This window comes from Acipenser ruthenus, chromosome 6 (assembly GCF_902713425.1).
Source record: "Acipenser ruthenus chromosome 6, fAciRut3.2 maternal haplotype, whole genome shotgun sequence".
Taxonomy (NCBI): Eukaryota; Metazoa; Chordata; class Actinopteri; order Acipenseriformes; family Acipenseridae; genus Acipenser; species Acipenser ruthenus.
The window spans coordinates 6558398-6568597 of NC_081194.1; the positions used below are offsets into that span (position 1 = coordinate 6558398).

The window sequence follows — 10200 nt, forward strand, 5'->3', positions numbered from 1 at the left end:
TAAATTGAATGATTCAACTTGGTGACGCGGAGATTGGTGTCTGACCCTCCTCCCGAACTTTAATTATAAATTTCATATATTGACTTACATACCGCTTTGTAGTTTTCCATATGCTTAATGACAAACTGACAAAAATTGAAAAATGTGGCATTTCGAAATCTAACATCAAATACTGTACTACTATTATGGCTTCCGGTAGACTTTTGCAATATCATTTTGTAGTTTCTTTGATTACATGATGTTAAATAAAATATCTAAATTATGTTCATATAGTTTTTATTTTTGTTTTAATTATGTCTCAGACTGAAAATTCTAGGTGATGCAAAACATTTCACCATAGCTGTACAATGGGAAGGTAAAATTTCCTTTGGCTCCCTGTCCATTTAACTGTTGAAACTGGCCCCTGAGCAATATGCACCCAGTACCTGCTAGTTGCTGATTACTGTCAAAGGCTCTATTCACAAAGCTTAACCCAGGAGTTAAAAACTGTGTATATAGAAGCCAGCTGCTTTTAGACCATATAGATCAATTGAATCAACCCTATATATTTTTTATTATACATGGCCTTAAGTATGTGCATAGCAAAATAAAAAGATGTACAGTACAGTGGACTGGAAAAAAAGAGTACATCTGCTCAGAAAGGCCAGATTTTCTGCTACCGACCTTTTGGTTACATTTTAATCAGACGAAGCACACACATTTCAAGATGGGTCTGGTACAGATTGTGACTACACAGCACATGCGTATTCTCTGCCATGTGCCACTTAATTAACAACCAATCAGATGGAAGCTTTCAGGGATTTCAGGCATTTCAACTGCATTGGCTTCCTGCTCTGGTCGTGTGATCAGTTGCTCTCATTTACTCGTTATTTTATTAATGAGTGAATCTTGATCATCCTGCTTGGGCTTGGTTATTGACAGTGTCATAAAGGAGTAAAATGAGACACAACAGCACCTTGACCATCAGCAAAGGGACGGTCAGTTGGTCTTAATAGAGAGCTGGGGATAGGAGAGAGCTTTTAATGATTGATGATATTGATCAGGCTGCAATGAAGGAGTTTACTGTATTATAAGTTATTATTTTTACACCAATAATTACCCCCTATACCATATTTTTACCTGTGTTAGGGACCCAGCCACGACCAACAAACCTCTTCAGTACCTGGTTGTTAATTGCAATAGAATCAAACCCAGTAGGACACACACTACTGTATATTTTATAAGGGACAAGTATTTTGCATTGATTTGTATTTTCCTTCATATGAATTTAGAATTACATTTGACTTGTTCCCAGTTCTGTAGTTATCTATGCATTTATGCAATACAACTTAAAATGAACCAAATGAATAGTGTATGGTGCAGCATTTTTCAATGAATTCCATTAACTCAGCCTGTGCTTATCTGATCAACTACCATTTGTATTCATTGGGAATCTGGCACAGTCACGTAATCAGAACAAGGAACCAGAAGCCTCTAACTCTAGCTCTTTATTTTATTATTAAAAACACCTTCTCAGAATAGGACAAAAAAATCTAATTGCCTAATATATTCTACTCACATTGAAACACCTCATATCACATTTTCAGACAGAATTAAACATATATAAAAGTAGCTAGCTAACTTACATACCAATGCATGTTTTAATAGTATTTATTAAGAAAAAAAAAACAAAACATATGTAACATATAATTATTTCATTAGCAAATGATTCATACATGTATTAATGTTGTTAACAAGTAGCCATGTCGGGGTAATGTTAAGTAAACACATTTTAAGCCAATGTACAGGTGATGTTATTCTGATTTTGTTGTGCAAAATTGATTGTTGTGCCATGTAACTCCAGTGCAAAATCATGAATGAAAAAAAAAACAGGTGCCATTGCAGCCATGTGGATTTAACACTGCAGCACCAGCTTGTGTTCCAACCAGTACACCTCAGATTATTTTCTAATTCTGAAAACTGGTTGCTGCTTAAATTAAGGACCAGAATTTTATGTTGCATATTAGATTCAAGTGAATTTATTTTAGTTAATTAATTATTAAATTAATGATATTTAAAGCCTTTTTATGAATATGTGCATAATCCTGGTTTAACTCGTTTTGTTTAACAAAAAACAAAATATGTACCTGCAATGGATGTATCCTGTTCTTTTTTTTTTTTAGCACTTACACTGCTAGAGAAATGCAACTTTAAAATAATTTCTTACACCTACACTTTTGTATTGTAATTGCCTTTGCCCCATTGTCAAGCATACTCTGTTTGAGTGTTTCTTTTTGAATGCATAGAAAACTGGAAAAAAATTGACAGATGTTCTATGCTGTTGATAGCACTTGTAAGTGGCAGTGAGTCAGCTTCAGTGCTTGCTTTAAAAGCACATAATTGCAGTCATAATATGGTGACCTATTGGTTGGTCTCTAAACAAATTATGATGGTGTTTATGATGACAAAAAAAGTCAAGATATAACCATGTGCGACACAGTTGCCCCCCGTCCCCCGTTTCAAGATTGCATAATCCCTTTGCCATAGGATCTTTAATGCCAATGCAGTAACACTTCAATTAGCATTGCAGTGCCATTTTATTTTACTAATGGTGTCCCAACAGGATGAACCAATGTACATTGTGTTTTTATTGCAAGGAGTGTTGTGATCTGCTGCTGGTCCCTATACGGTTGCTTATGGTCCATGCAGTGGTTCATAATGGTGACCCAATGGTACTTTTAAGATCATGTTATTTTGGGATGAACAGAAATTCAGAGCATTTATCAAATTGACATGTCCACCGAGTCAGATTTATAATGTCAAATCAGAAAAGACTTGTTATTGTATTGGCTCATTGGCTGGAACAGATACACGCTGGAGAAACACCAGCTGGGCTGCTCTGTGGACTGGGCGTCCAAGGACCCCAACGATGCTTCTTTTATACTCTTCTTCTTTCTGGGCTGTCTCTTCGTGCTTGTTGGCATGATGGCTTACTGCTATGGACATATTTGGTACACTATCCGGATGGTAAGCAAAGATATTGCATTTTGTATAGAAACACTACAATACATAATCTATAATTATAAAATGTTATTAGCGTTATATTAGTTTAAGGTCAATTTACTATTTCTCTTTGATTCTTATGTGGCCTTTAGCAAGTACAGGAACCAGGAATTTCAAAAGCATCTGGGTCTGTCACTCTTGCAAGAAGTAGGTTTAAGCAAAATAGCTCTTGCACATAATCTGATTGGAAAGTCATCAACAAAAAAAAAAGATTTATAAAAAGATACTCATTGCTCGGTTGTGTAACTGACATAATTATTAGTAAAATGCTCATTGTAGGAAGTATAAAATATGAAGTTCTATTAGCTATCTATACTCGAGTCATAGGTACTATGGTGTTTCTCTGGGCAGACAGCTGGCGTTGTGTTAAATGGTCCGTTAAGTAATCCTATTTAACGGTCAGACTGTTATGAAGAGCTGAACCAGTTACAAGCCCTGCTTCATGCTATCTGCCTTTAATCTGACCCTAATCCTGCTTTATCTGCCACTGTGAATGAAGCTGGGGGCCTGTGCCAGGATCAGAACCTCACAGAAAAACACTGTGCTTCACATCCTTTCTACTGCACAGTTTGAGGCACGTTAAGGTGTGAGTCATTACCTACTGTAGATCACAATCCGACTCAATTTAGAGTGAGGATGAATGCACCCTCAAGGCTTTTAAGAACATAAGAAAGTTTACAAACGAGAGGAGGCCATTCAGCCCATCTTGCTTGTTTGGTTGTTAGTAGCTTATTGATCCCAGAATCTCATCAAGCAGCTTCTTGAAGGATCGCAGGGTGTCAGTTTCAACAACAGTAAATTGACCAAATGCACGAGGAGTAGAACGTGATTTTCAGGGATCACTGATTACTGACTAAAACCTGTCTATTTGTACTTCTGCAATATCAAACTAATAAACCTATAGTACAGTGCATTGTATGCCTAATGTGAATCCTTTATGTAAGCATTGTATTTTTTTAAAGAGTTCAACAGTTTTCCAGGTCATACTCAGGACTGATGCTGAGACCTTCGGCACTGTGAGTGAGCATGTGTATCTCTTACACATTAAAATCCAGAAATCCAGTGAATTAGTGAAGGGTGCTTTGACAGTAATTAACTTTCAACATTATCAAACCGTGAAATAACAGAAGCACTGTACTTTTTCTAATTGATGAAATAATACATTAAATGAAAAACAGTGTAGTATGCAATCGTGTAGGGTTATGGAAAAACAAACAATAGGAACAGTTTTCAAAATGCAAAATACTGTTTTCCAAATGATAAAAAATAACATGCTTTTAAGTTACGAAATAAAAATAAAAAACTACCTAACTGTATTAAAATAAAAACAGACTGATTAAATACCCAATGTGTTTATTTGTAGTTTTGTAACAGAGTGAAATGCTTTGAAAACTCACTCCAACGTTAAGAAACAAGTTAAAGAATAACATAGTTTTACTTACTAAAACAAATATGGCAATACTGTATCTCAATTTTGAATAAAACAAACAAAAATGGGGGGGTCGGGGCATGTCTCCCGAGTGGCGCATCGAGTAAAAGCACTCGCTTAGTGCCTTTACCCCTATAGCCTGGAGGTCACCGGTTCGAGTCCAGGCCATTCCCATGCCGACCGAGGACAGGAGCTCCCAGGGTGCAGCGCACAATTGGCCGTGCGTCGCCCGGGGGGAGGGAGGAAGGGCTAGGTCGGCCACGGTGTCCTTGGCTCACCACGCACCAGCGACCCCTGTGGTCTGGCTGGGTCCCTGCGGGCTTGCCTGTAAACTGCCCAGAGCTGCGTTGTCCTCCGACGCTGTCGCTCTCGGTGGCTGCATGGTGAGTCCGCAGTGTGTAAAAAAGCGGTCAGCTGACGGCACACGCTTCGGAGGACAGCCTGTGCTCGTCTTCGCCGCTCCCGAGTCAGCACAGGGGTGGTAGCGGTGAGCTGAGCTAAACAAAATAATTGTACATTACTAAATTGGGGAGAAAACAAACAAAAAAAATTGGTAACTACTAAATTTATAAAAATAAATTAAAAAAACAAGTACTGCTTAATGGAAGTAATTTTAACTTTGACCTTCTAGGCCCTTGGGCAAAAACCCTGTGGCTACAACATGATAGAAAAATAGGAAATTGATCAAGTAGCAGTGGAGATGGATGTGTATCACCTATGGCCAAAAGTTCTGCATCACCTAGAATTTTAGGATTGAGATATAATTCTCATATATACAGTATATGAACATAATTTGGCATCATGTAATCAAAGAAACTGCAAAATTATATTACTAAGTCTACCTGAAGCCATAATAGTAGTAGAGTATTTCATGTTAGATTTCTAAATGTCACATTTTGTCAGTTTTTCTTTAAGTATATGGAAAACTACAAAGTGATATGTAATTCAGTATGTTAACATAACATTAATCAGCAGGTTTCATTCGACTTTATGAAGCAAAACTGGTTCATTCTATAAGGTGCTGCAAAACTTTTAGCCATATCTGTACATGGTGTTAAAATGTTGCTTTTCCCTTATCCTCACAGCTTCGATGTATCCAAGGCCTCCAAACTGTTCAAATCATCAAAATCCTCCAGTATGAGAAGTGGCGAAGATGTTTTTTCTGATGATCTCCGCCTTCCTCATTTGCTGGACACCTTACTCAGTGGTGTCTCAATTAGTAACCTATGGTTACAAGGACATTGTCACATCCACTGTTGCTGTCATCCCTTCATTTTTTGCCAAGTCGAGCATAGCTTACAACCCAGTAATCTATTTCTTCATGAGTACAAAAGTGAGTTTCTTTTGGGTTTCTGCTAAGGCTAAATCAAATGTCTTGAGCGGAACAGTGAAATACATTGAAAGGACTGTTTTGGAAAACAACAACAAAAGTTTACTTGTTGTGGTAATTTAAATTAGTACACCCACATTAGCTTGAGGATTTGAAGGAAATCAGGTTTAAATATACACAGATAATTTAAAAAATGAAGCTTGGAATTTATAAAATGATCATAGAAAATGACCCAATATTTTTAGCAGGACTTTCCCTTCATACAGCAATACTGCATCTACATAATGTTTTACTGATACCGTGTCGTCCCTAACCAGGAACAATCATTAAATGGTACAGGAATTTGTTTTGGACATGGTTTCCCTGTATTCAAACTATTTTTGGTTGTTGTTTTTTTGTCTTTATCTCTGAGGCCACAGACCAAAAATGTATGTTAGACGTCTCTTTGAAAAATGTTCTACTCAAATTAGATTCTTAATTGTTTTAAACTATACCTTTGTATTGTTTTGTATTTTCTGAACCCCGCCCCCCCCCCCCCCCCCCCCCCAAAAAAAACAGTATTGAAACTTTTTCTCTTTTTTCAGTTTCGACGGTGCCTTTTGCAACTTTTGTGTGCTCGTTTGGTGAGATTTCAGAGGTCAATTGAGAACACACCGCTAGCCAATACAGAGAGGCCAATCTGACCTATTGTCATGTCCCAAAAAGATAGGAACAGGCCAAAGAAGAAAGTGACTTTCAATTCCTCCTCCATAGTGTTTATTATCACAAGTGATGACAACGAGCAGCTTGATGTGTCCTCCAGAAGCAGCACAGCCATGGTCAATGTGATCCCAGTCCGGCCTTTATAATGCATTGCTTTAATCTGTTGACAGCTATGACAGTTTGTAATCAGTCTCAACCATGTTCTTTGGAAAACTGGTATCAATTGGGAAAAGAGATTTGGGGATTGTGTCCAGCAGAATCGAAATTGCTTTGACGGAGGAAGACTGACATGCAATGGATGCTGTAGCTTGTATCAAACTTCAGGTGACCTGTTATAAAGTACCTACTTCAAGGCCACTGTGGACTCCTTGGTTTTTTTGTGACTGCATATTGTGATCTTGCTATTGGATTTGGTGGCAGTACCGTTTCTTATCTTGATCTCATGGACTGAGCAGCCTTATGGAGAAATGCTTTGCTCTGTTCCATTATACCAATGACTTGATAAAGAACCCAAGCATTCTGGCAACCTACAAATCTGTTTGCAGCTCTGAGGTCTCAAGGAAATGCTTTTCAGACTGCCTTTCATTGCAGTTTGCTTTTGTCTATAGTATGACTCTACACTGTACTGTAGACAAGACAATCACTTGTCTTCTATTATGGAAGACTATTTTTTTAAAATGAAAACTGAAGACATTTGTTACGCATTACACTAACATTACAGTATATTATAATTTTATGTAAATATCTATGTTGACAGTAGAGAAGTCAAGAGAAAATATAGATTGAAATGAAACAAAAAAAACTGACTCTTACAAAGAGTTTTCATCGAATTTAAACATATCTGGAAATAAAACTTCTATATCTAAAAATCTATATTTTCTCTTGACTTCCCTACTATAAATGATCAGAAGTAAACAAGGCTCAGACTTTAAGAAGTGTGTTTGAAAACAGTTGACAACTCTGCAGCCTGAAATGGAGAATCCAAAAGCTGCAGGACCAGTTTTTCATAGGAGGAGGCTGTGTGGTCCAGTGGTTAAAGAAAAGGGCTTGTAACCAGAAGGTCCCCGGTTTAAATCCCAGCTCAGCCACTGACTCATTGTGTGACCCTGAGCAAGTCACTTAACCTCCTTGTGCTCCATCTTTCGGGTGAGACGTAATTGTAAGTGACTCTGCAGCTGATGCACAGTTCACACACCGAGTCTCTGTAAGTCGCCTTGGATAAAGGCGTCTGCTAAATAAACAAATAATCATAATAATAGTAATTCATCTAGCCAAGTCATCATACAGCTCAGGTTACACCATTCTTGTGTCCCCAGAAAACAAGACTTAAAACTTACATTTTGCATTGTAATGTAATTTATATATATATGCAAAAGTATTCAGAACCCTGACCAATTCTCTCATATTACTGAATTACAAATGGTACATTGAAATTTCGTTCTGTTTGATATTTTATTTTAAAACACTGAAACTCAAAATCAATTATTGGAAGGTGACATTGGTTTTATGTTGGGAAATATTTTTAAGAAAAATAAAAAACTGAAATATCTTGCTTGCATAAGTATTCAACCCCTACACATTAATATTTGGTAGAGCCACCTTTGGCTGCAATAACAGCTTTAAGTCTTTTGGGGTAAGTATGTACCAGCTTTGCACAGTGTTGGAGTGATTTTGGCCCATTCTTCTTGGCAGATTTGCTCCAGGTTGTTCAGGTTGGTTGGACGACGCTTGTGGACCGCAATTTTCAAATAGTGCCACAGATTCTCAATGGGATTGAGATCAGGACTTTGACTGGGCCACTGTAGGACATTCACCTTTTTGTTCTTGAGCCACTCCAATGTTACTTTGGCCTTGTGCTTGGCCTGAGTATTGCCTGAGTTGAAATGGTGTACCCAATGCTGCAGATTGTACCACTGTCCATTTTGCCAGCCAAGCAAATATAAACCCAATAAATGCCACCATTTAAAACAGCACTTGGATGTCCATCTAAAGGGTGCAGTGCAGTGTGATGGTTTGTTATTTAATGGTTTTTGCATGTAACATTGTTGAAGGTTGTTTAATATATTTAGTGAACAATATGCATTTCAAGTGAAAATATTGTGCATAAAGTCTTATTGTTTACATGTTTATTTAAATGTTTATAGAGAATGCTCAGGAATACTCACTTGCAAATACAGTAGGCTCCATAATTATTCATACCCTTTATTCAGTGTAAATGAAATGGGGGAATTAAATTAAAAGTCAGAATTTAATGGTGGTTGTATTTATTAGTAGAAGAAAGTGCCCACTTATGATAAATCAAACTGCTATTAAGTACATATTTCTAATTTGGTTTTAGTGGATGGGTCTAAATGTTGATTTAATCCCCCCAAAGTTGGTTTTAAAATATCAACAAAACACAAGTTGGTTGCAGAGTGGTTACAGAACTCCTTATTATTATTTCTTATATTATTATTTATTTCTTAGCAGACGCCCTTAGCCAGAGTGACTCACATTGTTACAAGATATCACATTATTTTTTACATACAATTAACCATTTATACAGTTGGGGTTTTACTGGAGCAATCTAGGTAAAGTACCTTGCTCAAGGGTACAGCAGCAGTGTCCCCCCACCTGGGATTGAACTCGACCCTCCGGTCAGGAGTCCAGAGCCCTAACCACTACTCTACACTGCTACCCTATGTGTATGTTGTGTATGTAATCAAAAAAATCTTCCAATTTTAATAGGAACAGACAAAATCCACTCCCTTTCTACTAATTCATTTCTATACCAACAAACATCACAGATGTGTTCAATGATTATAATCTTTAATACGAGGCTGTAGTTGGATTTTTATTTGCATCACAGCTTGTTATTTAGGGTTTGGGGTTAGGGTTGGTTTGTCTTCAATTCCACTTTTAGCCACCAACTGTACCTATAGGCAACCACTTTCACTTCAATACAACTGCACCTTGCTAGGAGAGACCCCTTTAATCACCACCTCTATGTGACTACATAAATTGCTGTATTTTGTGTGTGTGTGTTTCACATATGGACATAAAATTGCTATAGATAATTTTTTAGCTGATGCTTTTATTCAAAGTGACTTGCATGTGTGCCCGTTTATAGAGCTGGGTATTTTACTGGTGCAATCTGTGAAGTACCCGCTTGCTCAAGGGTACAGCAGCAGTGCCCCACCTGGGTTTGAACCCTCAACCCTCCGGTAAAGAGTCCAGAGCCCTAAACACGAATCCACATGCTGGTATATCTATGTGAACATGTCCAGGGGTGAATATACCCTGTTTCTAATTCACTTTGTGCATGCTGCAAATTAACATCCATCCATCCATCCATTGGCATTAACCGCTTACTCCTTTACAGGGTCGCGGTGAGCCGGAGCCTAACCCGGCATACACAGGGCGCAAGGCGAGACTACACCCTGGACGGGATGCCAGTCCATAGCAGGGCACCACACACACACTCACAGAGGGCAATTTAGAGTGATCAATCAACGTGGACAGCATGTCTTTGGACTGTGGGAGGAAACCGGAGTACCCGGAGAAAACCCACGCGAACACGGGGAGAACATGCAAACTCCACACAGACTGCAAATTAACAGTTATAGAATATATATATATATATATATATATATATATATATATATATATATATATATATATATATATATATATATATTAAAAACTGATTGCACAATGG

The 10200-nt window shown here is 37.7% G+C and overlaps 1 pseudogene; it reads left to right on the forward strand.

Annotated features, from left to right (window-relative positions):
- The first annotated feature begins 1742 nt into the window (after positions 1 to 1742).
- On the forward strand, positions 1743 to 8134 carry LOC117411279 (opsin-3-like; annotated as a pseudogene).
- Positions 8135 to 10200: the final 2066 nt, after the last annotated feature.